The sequence below is a fragment of the Panthera pardus genome, unplaced genomic scaffold (assembly GCF_024362965.1).
Source record: "Panthera pardus isolate Hobbes unplaced genomic scaffold, ASM2436296v1 HiC_scaffold_7, whole genome shotgun sequence".
Classification (NCBI taxonomy): domain Eukaryota; kingdom Metazoa; phylum Chordata; class Mammalia; order Carnivora; family Felidae; genus Panthera; species Panthera pardus.
The window spans coordinates 2,209,509-2,229,198 of NW_026527002.1; the positions used below are offsets into that span (position 1 = coordinate 2,209,509).

At 37.9% G+C, this 19,690-nt stretch overlaps 1 non-coding gene across 1 annotated transcript; it reads right to left on the reverse strand.

Annotated features, from left to right (window-relative positions):
• Positions 1 to 19,243: 19,243 nt before the first annotated feature.
• On the reverse strand, positions 19,244 to 19,304 carry LOC128775364 (U7 small nuclear RNA). Its single transcript, XR_008420096.1, has one exon. It is a non-coding gene; the product is annotated as a U7 small nuclear RNA (small nuclear RNA).
• Positions 19,305 to 19,690: the final 386 nt, after the last annotated feature.

Below are 19,690 nucleotides of genomic sequence, written 5' to 3' on the forward strand. Positions count from 1 at the left end.
CATTTATTTATTTTTGAGACAGAGAGAGACAGAGCATGAACGGGGGAGGGGCAGAGAGAGAGGGAGACACAGAATCCGAAGCAGGCTCCAGGCTCTGAGCTGTCAGCCCAGAGAGCCCGACGCGGAGCTCGAACCCACGGACCGCGAGACTATGACCTGAGCCGAAGTCGGACGCTTAACCGACCGAGCCACCCAGGAGCCCCAGATGAGCAGTTTTCTTAAGAGAAGGAAGGTACAGGAGCCTGGAGACTTCAATTTTTGTTGTCGTTGCTGTTGTTAAAATGGGAAGCCTTTATAGTACTTTGTACAAGCATATAGCTCAAACCATTAAAAAAAAAAAGAAGTGGGGGTTAGAGAGAGAGAGAGAGAGAGAGATGAACGGAATATCCAGAGAGTTGAGTAATCAAAAGCCAATTCTAATGGCTCAAAAAGACAAAAAGGAGTATTACACTTATGCAATTAAGTATACATTCCTAAATATTTCTGAAAGACTCAGGAAAGAAAATATCTCTCAAAACATTTCAAAAAGGAAAGCTGTTGGCTGAAAAGCAAACGAATAACCAGGAATTTAAAAATGTGAGCTATAATTAGCATTTCTCCCGCAGAGCTGTACTTTGAACCAGCAGCAGACCAACCTTAACTGGAAATACAGTAGCTTCCTCCCTAACTGAAGTTTCACTTTCCACGGTCTGTTATCCACAGTCAACCACAGCTTATCCACAGTTATCCACAGTCAACCACGACATATCTTCAGAAGGTCAGTAGTAGCCTGTTATATCCCATGCTTACACCATTCACCCAACTTCGTATTATCATGTAGGCATTTTATTATCTCACATCATCACTAGAGAAAGAAGGGCAAGTACAGCATAAGATATTTTGAGAAAGAGACACCACACTCACGTAAGTTATTACAATACATTATTGTAATGATTCTACTTTTTTACCAGTTATTATTGTTAATATCTTACCGTACTTAATTTATACATTAAACTTTTTATATAGAAAAAAGACAGTATATATAAGGTTCGGTACCATCTGTGGTTTTAGGCAACAATTGTGGGTCTCGGAACATATACCCTAAAGAATAAAGAGAAGACTATTGTGATCATTTATATACAATTTACATAAAATATACATCACTTATCCAAAAAAGATAGGGTTAGTGAGGCCATCACGGCTTCAAACATTTGTTACTAAGTCTCTGCAGAAGTCAATTCTCAGAAGCAAGGGCTTCAAGTAAATGTATCTGTTACTTGAAAATGGAAACATCATAGTCTTACACTCTATGAATACTTGTGTTTCTTTTTTTTTTCAAATATTTTAGTTAATTATCTATATTAGTCATTTAGTTTTTATATATTCCTATCCCAACATTTCAAAGGTTTGAGTTTTTGATTTATAATTCATATTTTCTCCTGAAGATAAAACACATGTTTTCTTTTTCCCAAGTAAGCATTTTTATATGTTATGCTTACAGAGACAGAAATCATAGTAAAGTGACTTTAGGCGTGAGAAATGAGAGTTCTACCTGCCTCTATATGCTGACAAGAGAATACAAAAGATGTAATTCAATTTCAGGAATGCACACAATAAAAAGTTCTTGCCAGTTAGATTATTCTTACAATTAGAGGTACATAGCTTAAAGTATGTATGAAGGGAAGGCAGCTTTTATTTGATAAATTATTCAAGTAAGTACTAATAAGGAGTAACTCATATTTCAAAAATAACAGACTCAGAATAATATTTTATATGTTCAAATATATAAATATAAAATTAAGGTATTTTTATTTCATTCTATTTCTTTGAAAGTTCCATGTTACTGGGGCACCCGGGTGATCGACTTTGGCTCAGGTCATGATCTCATGGTTGGTGGGTTTGAGCCCCACATAGGGTTCTGTGCTGACAGCTCAGAGCCTGGAGCCTTCTTCAGATTCTGTGTCTCCCTCTTTCTCTGCCCGGCCTCTGCTCATGAGCTGTCTCTCTCTGCCTCTCAAAACTAAATAAATGTTAAAAAAAATTAAAAAAAGGAAAGTTCTATGTTAGTTTTCATCTAATCAGGTTGATACTTTCATTACAGGCAAGGAGTTGCTTTTAAAGCAATGCTAAGATTGTTCAACCCAGAATTAGGGAACATATTACAAGTATAAGTTTCAAATTTCTAAGAAAAATAAATTTAAAAATGTTGCAACTGTGAGGTTGATAAGTCAGATCTGCCAAGTACTGATTGTGTGCATTTTGTGTTGTAAACATCAAAGTGAAACCTTGTTATTCCTTCTAGACCCTATAGTCGGGCTAGTATAAGCACAGGAAGAGAGTGGCTTTTAGTCATTGAAGTTTATGTCCTCAGCAACCTTGTTTTCTAATTCAGAAGCAAAAACATGATTAAGAAAAAATTCACGTGTTCATGTGAGTCTCCCAAAAGGTCTATGAAACGTGACAACTATCTTCGGTTGACAAAAATGTTTAGCTTTAATTATCTGAAATGCCTCACAATTATCTTATGGCTCAAGTGTAGTTCCATCATCACCTGTAAATTATTCAAAACATCTGGTAACTTATCACTCTCCAAACATTCCACCCTTCAAAGATATCCTACAATGAAATGCAAAGTGGAAAAGTTATTTATTGTACACAAATATTTATAATACACCATCATAATAGAACAGAAAGAGAGAGAGATAATCATGTAGGTAGACACAGGCAACTCATTTGATAACATTCAACACCCTTCATTATAAAACATCAGCAAATTGGCAATTAAGGCTAAATCCAATAAAAGGCATATATGGTAAACGCATAGCTAATATCACAATTAATAGTGAAAGAGTTCATGCTTCCTCTCTAAAACCAGGAACAAGATAAGTATGTCTACTCTCCTCATCTCTATTCGGCAATGTAATGGAGGTTTTAACCACAGCAATCAGGCTGAAATAAAAGTTCCCCAGATTTGAAAGAAAGAAGCATAAGTATTTCTATTTGCAGATAACGTCATTTGGGACGTTAAAATTCTGGGGCACCTGGGTGGCTCACTGGGTGAAGTGTCCAACTTCAGTTCAGATCATGATCTTGCGTTTTGTGAGCTCCAGCCTCGCGTCAGGCTCTGTGCTGACAGCTCGGAGCCTGGAGCTTGGTTCAGATTCTGTGTCCCCCTCTCTCTCTGCCCCTCCCTTGCTTGCTTTCTCTGTCTCTCTCCAAAGTAAATAAACATTTAAAAAATTAAAATTCTGAGGAATACATACACAGGCACAATCTATTAGAACAAATGGACAAGCTTGGTAAGGTATTAGAACATAAGATCAATATATGAAAGTCAATTATATTTCTATAGACTGGCAATGGATTACCTAAAAATGAAATTAAGGAAACACTCCATTTACAATAACATCAGACTGCATAAAATGCTCAAGAAATGTAACAAGAGGAGGATAAAAGTTTTGTACTGACAACTACAACAAGTTATTTAAATATGTTAAAGAAGATTTAAATAAGTTAAAATACATTTTATGTTTATGAATTAGAAAAGTTAGTATTATTAAGGTACCCTTTCAAACTGCTCTACAGTTTAAAAAAATTTTTTTAACGTTAATTTACTTTTGAGAAAGAGAGGCAGAGTGCAAGCAGGGGAGGGGAAGAGAGAAGGAGACACAGAATCCAAAACAGGTTCAGGCTCTGAGCTGTCAGCACAAAGCCCACCCAGGGCTTGAACTCTCAAACCGTGAGATCATGACCTGAGCCAAAGTCGGACGCTTAACTGACTGAGCCACCCCGGTGCCCCAAACTGCCCTACAGTTTTAACACAATTACTATAAAAATCACAGCTGCTTTTTTTTCCCCCAAAGGAACTGATAAACTAATCCATTTGGATCTATCCATTTGGAAATCCATTTGGAAAGAACTCAGAATACAAAAAGCAACCTTGAAAAATAAAGTTTGGAAATTCTTGTTTCCCAATTTCAAAAGTTAATACACATCTGTAACAATCAAAACAGCAGAAGGTGGGAGAGAATACTGAAATAATCTCAAATTTGTTCTTAACTGATTTTCAACAAGGGTGCTAAGACAATTCAATATGGAAAGAACAATCATTTCAATAAATATTGCCGAAATAACTGGATATCCACATGTAAAAGAATGAAGCTGGATCCCTAGCTCACATATACAAAAAATAACTTTTAAAAGATCATTAAACCTAAGTGTAAGAGCTATAAAACTCTTAGAAGCAAACATAGGTATAAATCATCGTGACCTTTGATTAATAGTTTTTTAAACGTGACACTCAAAACATTTGCAAATTAAGAAAATGTACATGAATTATATTACATCAAAATGTAATGTCATACTAAACATGACACCATCAAGAAAATGAAAACATGATCCACAGAATGGGATAAATGTTTTAAAAATATATACTGGATTCGGAAGAAAAATAGAGAATATACAAAGAACTCTTACCACTTAAATCTTTTTACGTTAGCAATCCAATTTAAAAATGGACAGTGCCTGGGTGGCTCAGTCAGTTAAGCAACCGACTTCAGCTCAGCTCATGATCTTGGATTTGTGAGTTCGAGCCCTGCGTTGGGCTCTGTGCTGACAGCTTGTAGCCTGGAGCCTGTTTCAGATTCTGTGACTCCCTCTCTCTCTGCCCTTCCCCTGCTCACACTCTGTCTCTCTCTCTCTCTGTCTCTCAAAAAATGAATAAATGTTAAAAAAAAAAAAAAAGAATAGCAGGGACTAACATTCCTTACTTTATTTAGAAAGTAGTTTATCAAACCAGGCGCCTTGATGGTTCAGTTGGTTAAGCATCCGACTTGGGCTCAGGTCATGATCTGGAGGTTTGTGGGTTCAAGTTCTGCATTGGGCTCTGTGCTGACAGCTCAGAGCCTGGAGCCTGCTTCAGATTCTCCCTCTCTCTCTGCCCCTCCCCTACTCACGCTCTGTCTCTCTCTTTCTGTCTCAAAAATAAATAAACTTAAAAAAAATGGACAGTGAAATGAATAATATTTACTTATAAAATGTAAATAATGTATGATAAGAAATGAAAAGATGCTCAACATCAATAACTATTACAGGAATATAAATCAAAACCACAGAGAACCCAGAATCGCCAACACAGTATTTATTGAAGGGGAAAAACAAAGTTGGGGGGGGGGCTGACACTATCAACCTCAAGACTTACTCTGAAGCCATAGGAAGCAAGACAGTGTGGTGTTAGTAAAAGAATAGACAGATACACCAGAGCAGTAGAATTGAGAGCCCAGACACAGATCACGGAAATACCATCAACTGGCCTGCAACAGAGAAGCAAAGGCAAAGAAACAATGGGTCAAAAATAGTCTTGTCAACAAATGGTGTTGCAACTGAACATCTACAAGCAATAGAATAAAATAAAATAAAGTAAAATAAAATAAAATAAAATAAAATAAAATAAAACAAAATAAATAAAATTTAAAAAATAAAAATGCAACACTGAAACATGGACTATGAAAAAATACTTGAAAAAATAAACTTTATTAAAATTGAAAGTTTCTATCCTACAAAAGGCACCTCCAAGAGAATGAAAAGGCAAGCCACTGACAGAAAATACTAGCAAAAGACATATCTGATAGCTACTGTTGTACAAATATACAAAGAACTCTTAAAATTAACAGTAAGTAAACAAATAACCCAATTAAAAATTGGCCAAAGACCTCTATGTCTCTCTCTCAAAAATAAACACTAAAAAAAAATTAAAGAAAAATCTCTCTGTCTCTCACTCTCCCTCTCACAAATAATTAAACATTTTTTTTTAAAAAAGGGGGGTGCTGCCTGGGTGGCTCTGTTGGTTAAGCATCAGACTTCAGCTCATGTCATGATCTTGGAGTCTGAGTTCAAGCCCCGCATTGGGCTCTGTGCTGACAGCTCAGAGCCTGGAGCCTGCTTCGGATTCTGTGTCTCCCTCTCTCTCTCTCTCTGCCCCTTCCCCACTCATGCCGTCTCTCTGTCTCTCAAAAATAAATTAAAAAAAAAAAATTAAATGACCAAAGACCTTAAGAGCCACCTCACCAGAGAAGATACACAAATGGCAAATGATCATATGAAAAGATGTTCATCATATGTCATCAGGGAAATGCAATTTAAAACAACAATGAGATACTACTATTTACCTACTGAAGTGGCCAAAACCCAGAAACTGACACCATCAGATCCTGGAAAATATATGCAGCAAGAGAAACTCTCTCATTCATTACTGTAGGGAAAGCAAAATGGTACAGCCACTGTGGAAGACAGTTTAGTGGTTTCTTACAAAACTAAATATATTCTTACCACGTGATCTAGCAATTGCATTCTGTGGTAATGGCGTAAAGGAGCTGAAAACTTATGTCCACACAAAACCTGCATACGAATGCTTATAACAGTTTTATTCATAACTGCCAAAACGTGGAAGCAACCAAGATGTCTTTCAGTAGGTGAATAGATACATAACGATGGTACCTCCGGACAATGGGGCCTTACTCAGTGCTAAAAATAAATGAACTATGAAGACAAGAAATACACTGAGGAAAGGTAAATGTCTATTAACTAAGTGAAAGAAGCCAATCTGAGAAGACTGCATATGGTATGAATCCAATGATACGCTGTTTGAAAAAAGGCAAACTATACAGGTAGTGGTTTCCAAGGGTTAGTGTCGGGGGGGATGAATTTTATTTTAATTAAAATATTCTACACTTAGTTTCTGGTGATGGTTGCACAACTCCACAGACATACAAAACCATTAAATTGTATATTTAAAATAAATATATCTTATAGCATATTAATTTTATGTTTAAAAAGACATATATGTATATATCTCCTATGTTTATATATAAACATATATATCTATATCTTTATATAGATATATATCTTTATATAGGTGTATATCTATATCTTTAAATGAAGATATTTTATTTTAACTGAACACTTGGAAAAGTAGCATGTGAAAGTGCTGAAGAACTTAAAAATAATTTCATTTAAACCAACCCGTGTTTTTTGAGGGACTGTAGAAAACGAAAGGTATAACACATATTGGAGTCTAAGAAAATACTATTCTGACTTTAAAAGAGAAAAAGGATTGATAACAAAATTGTCCATGTCTTCTTGATTTTGATCAAGACTCTAGATAAATTTTGAGAATTATGCCAAGGAGAAAATAATGAATTCAGGTAAAAAATGCTGAACAGTGTTGTTAAGAAGCGTGTGAGTACAGATGCATAGTGTCTTGCTGAATATGTGATTCTGGGGCTTAGGAAGGGGATCAGATTGGAACCATCCACATGTGGGTGATGTTTGTTGTTGTAGCAATACCAGAGGCCACCCAGACTCTGGGAGGAGAAGGCTGCATAGAGAATTTTTGAAAAACACCTCCTTTTGAGGCCACACACACACAAAAGAAGAAGCCACAGCTTGGACTGAATAAGTCATGGGAGTCAAATGCAAAGAATAAGGAATACAATCAATGGCATTGTCATAGTGTTGCAGGGTGACAGGTGGTAGGAACACGCATAACATATAGGGTTGTCAGATCACTATGTTGTACACCTGAAACTAATTCGACATCGTGTGCCAACTATAAACATAAACAAAAACCACACATATAAATAAATAAATAAATAAATAAATAAATAAGGGTGGAAGTTTGTCCTAAGAAATCGAAGGTGCCAGCTGCGTATCCCAGTGCTTTTTACATGCAGTCTGCAGTACCCCTGCAACCCTGTCCATGGACTCATTGTTCACAGTAATGAAAAGTTGTGATTTACCTTCTTCACACTTCCTGTCCCACCAGGGGCACAGCAGTTTTCCAAGGCGATGTGGAGCATGTTGATGTCATTGTTTTGATGGCTAGTAGAATATACGATTGAGTATTATTTTCACTTCTAGAAATTTCTAAGGCAATTTAATAAAATATCTCAATATTTGGAAAATATGCGTAGCTTAGGAGACCACTATTTTACGAATGACATATATATTTCAAAATCACGCATTGGTAAGAGATCCATTTATGACCTGAGACGTATAGCATTGAAATGCGACAGCGTAAAATGTCCTTTGCTATGAACCAAGTTTGCATCATCACTAAACTTTAAGAAACTACCCCGAGTCCCGTTTTTAGTATCAATGAAAATATCCACAATTGTCTAAAGTAGTTACCAAAATACTCTTCCTTTCCTCAAGTGCATATCAGTGTAAGGCCATATTTTCATCAACTACTTTAACAAAATGAACATACTGAAAAAGACTGAATGCAGAAGGCATTTATCAGAATCTAATTCATCACTCTTAAGCCTGACATTAAAGAGGGTTGCAAAAAATGAAAAACAACGCCTTACCCACTGAATTTTTGGAAGATTATCTATGTTTTGTTTTAAAAAGTATGTTATCCATGTTAACACGAAGATGATTTATTATTCTTAAACGATTATTTTCATTTTTAAAAGGTTTTCTATTTTCTAGCACAGTAAAAATAGCTGTAAGTCAGGTAAAGAAGAAAAATGGGAAGGGAATGTTCTTGATGACTCTAATGTGTGTAAAGGAGTCCTGAGACAAAAAAAAATTAAAAAAAATAAAATTAAATTAAGAACCATTGGTTTAGACGTGCTTTCTAAGAGCTTGGCAGTGAGACTGGAAGATAAAAATCACAGGAGTAGCTAGTATGTGTTACAGTCTTAAAGGAAGAATTATTTTTGTTGTTAAAGTTGTGACAGACTTAATTATGCTTGAATGCTAGTGGCAAAGGGCACACAGAGAAGGGGCTGAAACTATAATAAAACAGATGGCACAAGAAGAGAGGACAGGCAAATTGCCTCTAAAATGTTAGGACTTGCGTACCTTGGAAATATTGTATGTTCAGCTCCAGACCGCTATGATAAAGTGAATATTGCAGTAAAATGAGTCAAATGGTTTTTTAGTTTCCCCGGTGCATAGAAAAGTTATGTTTTGCACTGCGCTGTAGTCTGTTGAATGTGCAATGGCATTATGTCCAAAAACAACGTGTAAACTGGAATTTAACAATATTTTATGGCTAAAAAATGTTAACCATCATCTGAGCTTACAGGGAACCATCATCCCCAATCACAGATCACCATCACAAATGTAAAAACAATGAAAATGTTTGAAATATTGTGAAAATCACCAAAGTCTGACACAGAGCCGTGGGGTGGGCAAATCATGTTGGAAAAGGCAGCAACAGACTTTGCTCCACACAGGGTGGCCACAAACCTTCAACTAGTAAAAAACACAGTATCTGTGAAGTGCAACAAAGCAAAACACAATAAAATGAGGTATGCATGTATATCTAGCACCTGCACCCACAGCTTCTGTTTCAAAAGCCATTTCCAATAAATGGACCCAGGACTCCTTGTAGAAGATCGCATCCAGGGCTGGGCCATGGAAGGTCAAAAGGCCTGGGACATTTTATGGTGTCAGAAAATAGGGCAGTGTTCACAAAATTATGGAGGCTTTGCCAAGGACTCAGGATGTGGAATAATTTGATAAACAACAACAACAAAATAACAGTAGTATTAGATTGTATCCCAAAGCCCAAATAAATGTCAGTCTATGTTGAATTAAAGATGTGATGAAAGGAAGGCGGGAGGGAAGGAAGGAAGGAAGGAGAGAGGGAGGGAGGGAGGGAGGCAGGGAGGGAGGAGGGACATTTCTTCTTTTCGAAAGAATTCTAATTAATAAATACGGAAAGTATGAGGGAAATAAAGATCATCATCTTTCAGAGAAACAAGATATTTACAGACTTTCAGAGTATTTTCCCCACAAAATCTATTAACTACAAAGGGAAAATAGTTATTTTCTACCTGAGAAATTCACATTAGCAAACACCACCTTATGTAAGTAACCATGGGTAATATGAATTACCCATAATGTGAATTATGGATAGCAAGTACCCCTGATAGATGTGCTGGTAACGTATCACATCTTTTTTTTGTGGTATTCTTCTCGATAATGCTGGACTTCAATTTAATCAAGAGGAAATATCAGATGAACCCAAGTTGAGGAATATTCTGCACAATAATTGACTGGTACTGTTCAAAAGGGTCAAAAGCATCAAAGTGCAGTGGACAGACCCCTCCCCACTCTCACTCACCCAGTGACCAGGAATCCCTGGAGCCTATGAAGATGTTAAGTTGTGTGGAGAAAGGAACTTTGCAGGTATAAAATTGTGAGGTGGTCCACCTGAAGAAGGTGAGACGGCCCTCAATTATATGGGTGGGCCCAGTCTAACTGTGTGAATCCTTCAAAAAACAGAAGTCTGTCCAGTGTTAGAGATATGTAACCACAGGAGGGGACGTCAGAAACGTCTTGTGCGAGGACTTGATGTACTGTTGAGGTCCCTGAGCTGCAGGGCCGTGTGCAAGGACCAGAAAGGGTCCTCTTGGAACTGAGAATGGCCCCAGGCAGAAAGACAGCAAACAGGGGCCTTCGTCCTACAATCCACAAGGAGCTGGATTTTGACAACGTGAATGAATTCAGAGGTGCATTCTTCCTGGAACTTCTCAGTGAGAGCTGAGCCACACTCATACCTTGATTTCTGCCACGTGAAACCTACCGTAGAAGAATCAGTGGAGACAACGAATCTGCACGAGGGTAAAACAACAAGTCTGTGTTGTTTGAAGGTGTTAAGTTTGTTGTAGTTTCTAACAGCAGCAATAGAAAGTTAATACAGCCCAGGGTCCCAGAGTGGGAGACACTAGGGGACAGGAAAACTACAGGCGATGTGGGACCCTGAACAGAAGAGCACATTGGTAGAAGGAAAGGCGAAACCAAAATTAAGTCTGGACTTTAGATGACAGTGTCGTATCAATGTTGGGTTCTTGGCTTATTTGTGTGAAAGCTAACAGGGTTGTTCTGTACTGTTTCCCAACATTACTGTAGGTCGAAAATTATTTAAAACTGGAAATGCAAAAAAAAAAAAATATTCCCAGTTCTACAGCCTTTCTTCAAACATCCCTGACTACTGAATCCCTTTCTACCTGTGAGCTCCCTACATTTTCATTTCTACGTCACATGATAACCATTGAGATTCTCATGCAGTTTCTCCTTTTAGTAAAATAGCACGATTGCCTTTATTGAAAACAGGAATGGTGATTTGAAGGCTCTGCTCTTTGTACCTGCTTCCTCTTCAGCACAGCCTTGCTAATAACGCAAGCTTCCACACAAATGGCTTTTATTTTGATGTCAAGGACTGTCATTTGTGAAACAGGTTTAAAACATCTATATCTCCTTAAAGGGAGATGTAGATAATGTATCTATTGTTATGTTGGTAATAAGATCCATGTGGGCATAATTGTTTATGGCAAAGAAAACATCAGAAGTTTTTAAACAGTTAAGCATAGATTGTGGTCATTTATTTGCAGGCTTTCAGTATCAGAACATTTTTATTCTAGATTTGCTAAGATTTTCCTAATCGGTTAGTATTTATTCAATCCGTAAAATTTATCTAATATCATGTATTCAGTGCCTACTATTTACCTCAGATTCCAAAAAGAATCAATTTAAGGAATGCTACAATACAAATTAATTGATTATTTGAGGATGAGGCTTAAGTAAACAAGTAAATTGTTCATGTTATACAGTAACGTTTTTTGAAGTTTTGATGGTTTTTCTTTCCATAATGCGAGTTTTTAAAAATTTTTTAACATTTATTTATTTTTGAGAGACAGAGACAGAGCGTGAGTGGGGGAGGGGCAGAGAGAGAGAAGGAGACAGAATCTGAAGCCAACTGTAGGCTCTGAGCAAGCTGTCAGCACAGAGCCTGATGTGGGGCTCGAACCCACAAAATGTGAGATCATGACCTGAGCCGAAGTCAGATGCTCAACCGACTGAGCCACCCAGGCCCCCCCCATATTGCGAGTTTTAATTCATATATTTACCTACTTTTCTTAAGAAGTTATACCCTACAGATCCTTACAAGCTCCAAGGCTGAGATCAGATGACAATGACGAGCACAGAGACTCAACTAGGGGACCTGAGAGTTTAGAGCACATGAGCAACACTACATCCAGGTGCATGCTCTCCAGCAGCACAGAATTTGTTAAGATCAGGGATCCAAAATTAATAAGAACATGGCCCCTTCCTTTAAATGCTTTGAAGCCCAGTGAGGACACATACAAGTTGGAAATTCATTACATTACAACGTGATAAGTATTGTGATAATGATTCATTAAGATAAACTATTGGGACCACATCAAAATCAAAAAGCTTCTGCACAGTGAAGGATACAATCAGTATAACAAAGGCAACCTTTGAAATGGGAGAAGGTATTTGCAAACGACAAATCTGATAAAGGTTAGTATCTGAACTATATAAAAAACTTATAAAATTATGGACTTTTTTTGCTGCTTAATTTTTTTTTCTTTATCACTCTATTTTGCCAACTTAATTACAATATGTCTTAGTGTGCTATACTTTTTTTTTCTTTTTTTAATTTAGATTTGAGTTCTTTGTGCCTCCTGGATCTGGGTATCTGTCTCATTCCCCTGATTAGGAAAGTTTTCAGCTGTTATTTCTTCAAATAAATTTTCTTTCCCTGTTTCTCTCTCTTCTTCGGGACTCCTATAGCACAAACATTGTTACCTTTGATGGCATCACTGAGTTCCCTCAGTCTATTCTTGTTTTGCAAATTTTTCTTTCTTTCTTTCCTTCAGCTTGATTACTTTCCATTCCTCTGTCTTCCACCTCACTAATTCATTCCTCTGATTCTTCCCTCCTGCTGTTCATTCTGTCAAGTGTGTTTCTCACTTTACTAGTTGAGCCCTTTATCTCTGCTATGTTATTCCAGGTCTCACTCATGTTTTCTCATGTCCAGTGAGTATCCTGATGATCATTGCATTTAATTCTCTACCTGGAATGTTCCTTTTATCTGTTTTGCTTAGATCTCTGGCCATAGCTTTGCCCTATTCTTTCATTTGGGATAAATTTCTCCGTCTTCTCATTTTGTCTGCCTCTCTGTTGTCTGTTTCTCTGTGTTAAGAAAGTCAGCTATATCTTCTGCTTTTGAAAGTTCTGGTGAGTTTATGAAGAAGAGGTCCTGGGTGCCCTGGAGTGCAGTTATCCCTGTTCACCAGAGCCTAGCACTTCAGGAGAACATCCTGTGTGTGTTGCTGATGCCCTGCTGTTGTGTCTGAGTCACTTTTCTTTTCATCTGCACTGATTCTGTCTGTTGTGGCCTGTGCTTCCTCTCTGGCAGGCCTGCTGTAAGGGGGCATGTCTGCCAAGGAATTGGGGGCAGAATAGCAGTGTTAGCAAAATTTGCTAACTGGGCCACTAGTCCTCTACCAGATCCCCTGAAGCGTGACAGTGCCTGGTTCCTGTGCACTGGGGTTGGCCGGGGGTGCAAGGCTGGGCACAGTGTGTGACCCTGGCAGGGGGGACATGGTTGGGTCTGGAGCACCAGGGCCCCTAGGAGCATGGCTTGCTACAGAGCCTGGGGGCATGTGGCTAGTCTCAACATGAAATGGTGGTGGGGGGCACACATGTGGCTTTAACAAATTTGCCCTGAGCCCAGAGCTAAGGCTTGGCGTGGCAAGTCCTCGGAAAAATTCATGCACATGGCGCATAACCCTTTGCTAGCTCATTAGGTAGCAAGTCATCTGTGCAGGGCTGCTTCTCACAGGTGGCTCCGTGTTTATGCTGGCAGTTGGGGGAGGAAAGGGGTATCTGACAGCTCCCTCATTTCCAGAGAAGTCCCCCAACATCCTCTGACATCAGTATAAACAGATTTTTCTCCTGTGTAAGCTGTTTTTATGTTGCCTGTGTGTGCAGGCTGCTATCTCTTTAAGGGCAGAGACCCTGCTACCAATCACCCTCCAGGCCCACCCAGTGCTGAGTCAGCTGGCTTTTAAAACTCCAGGCTCCAAGTGCCTCTTGGTTTCACAAATTCACAGAATTCAGCCTCTCCTAGTTTTAAAGCCAAGTGTTATGGGGATTGGTGTTCCCAGTGTGAGCTTCCTTGTGTGCGGGTCCTTTCTGTGCACACAGCTCCCTTCTTCCTGCAGGCAGCCTCCCTCCACTTTTCAGACCTTCCTCACCTTTCAGATGCAGCTTCTTCCCTATAATTAGTGGTGGGGTTGGTTCTGCTAGTTTTCAGAACGTTCTTCGGTTTATTGACTTGGATGTGGGTAGTATCTAATCATAAATGTTGGACAGGGAGACTTCAACGTCCTCCTACTCTGCCATCTTCCTCTGGGGGAGCAAAACAGTCAAAATGTAAAAGCATAGACATCACAATGTAGAAAAAACTTACATCAGAAAGAATAAATTAGAATAGAAACAAATAGAAACTTGTTTTCTTTAATGTGTTCATCCATCGATTTCATCCAACAACATCCAACAAATTAATTATCTGTTAAGATTTGGATACTGTAGCTGGAAAAAGATAAACTAAGAGTAAACCAATAGGAAATAACATGCTGAAAGGCCTTAAGTGTGTATTTGCATCTCCTGTGTATACACACTGATTTACATTTAATCGTCTCATTCAAGCCTCATAGTTTACTCACTTATTTCTTCAATGTGTCTTCAACTCATCTTCTAGGACATCTTAAATTCTGTATATAAACACTGTTCTACATGTGGCAGCCGTCTCTACTACTTCTGTGTCCTTTGGGTGCCAGACTTGCTCCGGTCTACACAGCAGGTGGGCCATCTACACGGCAGGTGGGCCATCACATTTTCCACATCCTATGTTCCATGTCCTCTTACCTTTCTACCACAGCACAGACCCATTGCCCATCCTGATCAATCATCAAACCCAAATTCCTCCTACCCCACTAAAGTGACCAGTACTCTGGTAACAGATTGACTGGAATTTTTTTCTGAATTATTTAATAGCATTCAAAGAAGAAGTACCTTTTTTCCTATAAAGGTATTTTTGTTTGCATGTGGGTCTTCAATATTCACTTTCTCCTCCAAACACACAAGCACACTTACACACGCGTGTGCGCACACACACACACACACACACAATCATACCTCAAGGATTTTTGAGACATTGAAATATGTTTGAAATCAGGGCCACTACTGAAATGTTCGTCATCTGAAGATTAATAATGCAGACCCTTTTTGACAGTTATTTTAGGTTTTGGTATTTTCAAGCATCCAAGAGTTCTAATTTATACAATGAAACATCTTTTCATTTCATATTTGTTTCTAGTCATTTTAAAATGTAAATTATTATCTGTGCTGTGAAACAGAAATAGTTTTGCTTTGTTTTTGTTTTTATTCATGAACATATCTGCCTACTGTATTAGTTATTATTTCTGCCTATTTATAAGTGAAGGGTGATATCTAAATAATTTCTTCACCAAAGGGATTAGACTGACCATTAGTAATATTAATAAAATATAAGAAAAGTAAAAAGACATAAATAAATTGCAATGGAAAAAATAGGGAACTGAGATGAAGTCTAGGGTAAGGTTAGTATAGATAAATGAATAAACACAAAAAATTGCATCACTGGAGGCTCAAAATTCAGCTCCAAGCTTGTGAAACTCTGAAACACTGAGGTAAACAAAATAGTGTGATATTATAATTCTTAACTTTACACATGACTTGTCAGTAATATTAATTTGTGAACTAAATCACTGTGGGGTTATATAAGCATATATTTATTTGTCCTGATCTATTTTATTTAGTGTCATTATTATTACTTAAAATTAAATGTAAGCACCTACCTTGAATTTGACAACTGATTTCTAGAAAGCAAGTGGGGCATATAAATTATTCAGGAAGATTTTTCTTCTTTTGGAAAATGAGTTATATCAAGTGATATAACAGAAAATGAAATTATTGTGATTTCAACTTGTCAAGACAAGAAAATTTTTATTTAAAAATTTTATCCTCGAGACAACTGACTGAAGCAGCAAATGCTGTTTTGTGTTTATATGTCATTTGTCCATATTTAACTATAATTAGCACACTTCCTGACAAGTAGAAACAGATTAAGACAAAGGGTACATGTCAGACAGAAATACAGCAGTAATCAGATCAGGTAAAATAATGTATAACAAAAAAGGGCAAATGCTTTTTTTAAAAATAAAAACAGGATTTGAAGTCAATTTATTTAAAAAAAAGTCATACAGAGAAGGACAGATTCCATATGTTTTCACTTCTATGTGGATCCTGAGAAACTTAATAGAAGACCATGGGGGAGGGAAAGGAAAAAAAAAAATGGTTAGAGACAGAGGGAGCCAAAACATAAGAGACTCCTAAAAACTGAGAACAAACTGAGGGTTTATGGGGGGGTGGGAGGGAGGGGAGGGTGGGTGATGGGTATCGAGGAGGGCACCTGTTGGGATGAGCACTGGGTGTTGCATGGAAACCAATTTGACAATAAATTTCATATTAAAAAAAGTAAAAAATAACAAATAAAAAAATCTCAAACCTACTTTAAAACATATTTTTATTTCTGATGCTAGTAATAGCAAGAGTGATAGTTGGCATTTGATGGATGCTTGACATGTTTTATAAGCTTTATCTGAATAACAAGACTGTGACATAAATCTTCTAATATCCCCGATTTTACCAACACTTACTGATTGATAAGGATACAGAAGCAGAGAAGCATTGAGAACTTGTGGGGAGTCATATACCTAAAAAAAACCAGAACGGTCAGTGGAACCCAGGTCTGTCAGATTTGGGAGTCCCTACCCCGCTCAACTTCTCAGACTGACTCCCAGGGGTTTGGTTGGTTTATTCACTCTGAGGCAGAGAATACTTTAAAGAAGAACAAGAATTTGGCCATTTTATCATTTTAATTAAGGTTAACATAGTGCTTAAAAGAAATGAAGAGATCAGGTTATAAAATCACACTCAGTATTAGATATTTGTGCATGACTCTAATGTTGCTATAATATCATCCGCGGGACAGTGCTGTCACATGCTTGTAACTGATCTTGCAAAAACAGCCGTTGGGAAGAAAGTCTTACAATCATTGATTTAATTTCAATTTCTATTATGTGGTTATCAAAATTTTTAATGGAAATACAAAGAATTGTTTCTGATGTAACCCACTTATGAAAAATTACTCGTGATTAAATGGAGCCAATTTAAAAATTAGGGATCAATCTGAAGGTAGATATGCAGTATTTTCAAGACAGAGGTCAACAGGGAATATTACATCAACTCATATTACTCAATGATGGTAACTAAACACTCAGAAAGAATGCCTGTCTTAGTCCATTTGGGATGCTAGAGCAGGGGGTAGCTTGTAAAGAACACAAATTTATTTATCACGGTTCTGGAGGCTGGAAGTCCAAGATCAGGGTGCCTCCATGGTCAGGGAAGGGCCCAGGTCGCAGACTTCTGGCTGCATGCCCAGGTGGTAGATCTCATGGCTCTACCTTCATTACTGAGGCACCCCCGCCAAAGGCCATAATTCCTAACATTCAGCAGGCTGCAATTTCAACATTTGAATGTCGAGGAAACCCAAACGTTCAGACTATAGCAATCCACATTTGGAAGTGGCAGAGAAGATAATTTCTTGACATAATATAATCTTTAAATAGCCATTTACACTAATCAATAAAGTATACATATTCTTTTTTGTCTAATGTGATGTTCTTTCTGGTATGGTATCTTTTCCCTGTATGTCTGGGTTTTCAATTCATGCATGAAGAAACAAAGGGAATTTTTTCCATGTCTAGCATTCCATACCCCATGAAGGCTCTCCTTATGTCTTCCCTTCCTGTGATAGGGAGAATTCCAGGATTGCCCCCAAGATTGCTGCCTGTGGCATGTACTCTCCATAACATTCTTTCCCCTTGAGTGTGAGCACAACTATGACCGTGACTCGATATCACGCTCACCACTAGGTTACCATTTTGTTGACTTTGCGTTAGTCAAGGGAGATTATGCAGGTAGTGCTGCCCTAATTAGAAGATACTGGGTCGGGGCGCCTGGGGGGCTCAGTCGGTTAAGCATCTAACTTCAGCTCAGGTCATGATCTCCTGGTTCGTGAGTTTGAGCCCCATGTCAGGCTCTGCACTGACAGCTCAGAGCCTGGAGCCTGCTTCCGATTCTGTCTCCCTCTCTCTCTGCCCCACCCCCATTTGAGCTCTGTCTCTCTCTGTCTCTCAAAAATGAATAAAAATTTTGAAAGAAAAAGGAAAAAAGATACTGGGTCTTCCTGAAGTCAGATGCACGACAGGGTGCATGGATTGGCCTTTCGGAACTAAGGGCAGTCCCTGGCCAAGAGCTAACAAGATGATGGGATTTGGGCCCTCCAGGCATAAGGAAATCATTTCTCCAGCAACCTGAGGGATCTTGGAAGTAGATCCTTCTCTAGTTGGGCCTCTGGATGAAGGCATAGTCATCTGGTGCCTTGAGGCCTTGAGCAGAGGACCCACTCCTACCGTGTCATGTGCTGGACCCCTAACCCACAGAAACTAAGAAATGGTGTGTGTGTTATTTTAAGGTACTTAGTGTGTGGTAATTTGTTACACAGCATTAGAAAGTTTGGTCTTTATATTACTCATGGTCATCTCATGCTGACAAAATGTATTCTTCCTGTTAAAAAAGAAAGCATCCACAAGCACTCTATGAGTAATTTACTTCTGATTTCATTTCTTAGGTAACCAGTGGCTGCTTTGTCTTTCTATTATCTCTTGGTAGGCTATTAGCCACCTTTAGCCTGTCTGAAGAGTGAATTAATATCCCTTAGAAAAAGTTCTGTTTGGCTGAGCTTTGCTATTTTACAGGTTTCTGGTGGAATGAATCCCATTACTTTCAATCACCCAGTGTACAGTTGAGCATGTATATGTATATATAATCTTATACATCCAAGGTTTTCATAATGTTTGTGACAAGTATTTCTGGAGTTGACAACCATTCTACAGAGGCTTGTGCAGAAATGCTTACCTTTGAATTACCAGTAGTGGCTTCCAGGTTTTGGAGAATCGACCCTGTGTCAGTTGCAATTCTTATTCTTCAAGGAACCCTATGAGGTGGTTAGGGTATGAGTACTTCATTCAACAATACTCAGCTAGAAAAAGGCTGTGTCCATTGGATCCCACATGTGGCTAATTCCATCACCTTGTGTCTGTTCAGTTCTCTAAATAAGCAGCACGGAACAAGATAATAAAATGAGGGTTTTATAATTTGCCACCTAAAAATGGAAAAAGTCCTCTGATATTTATTGGAATCTAAAAAAGATTTGTTTTCACTACTAATTTTTTATTTTTATTTTTTTAATTTTTTATTTTTTTGGGTGGGGGGCAGGAGTCTTCCAGTAAGACCAGAAAACCTGCTAGACAAATTCTAAAAGAGCTGTAACACTTCACTGCTTATTTTTTTAAAGGCTCAAACTACAAGTCAGTAATTAAAAGAAATATTTAGACTTTGACATTGAATGCTTTTGTTCACATCACTATGAGTGAGGACTGAAAAGTGTTTTCTATGCACACACGTTTTTGGTCTCAAGCTTTTGAATCATATCTGGAAAAAAGATCAGACAGAAAATAAAAGCTGTGGATTCTCAAAAGTACTACTCATATAAAACTTCTTCTTTAATATACTCATTCTTGCATTCAATTAATATCTAGTCATTAGTGACTTTATTCCTTGCACACTTCCAGGTGTTTGGTATGCATTAAAAATTGTTATCAAATGCAAATTATGTTCCAAGGCCACAGGGCTGTTTGTTTTTCTCTATCTTACAGATTTG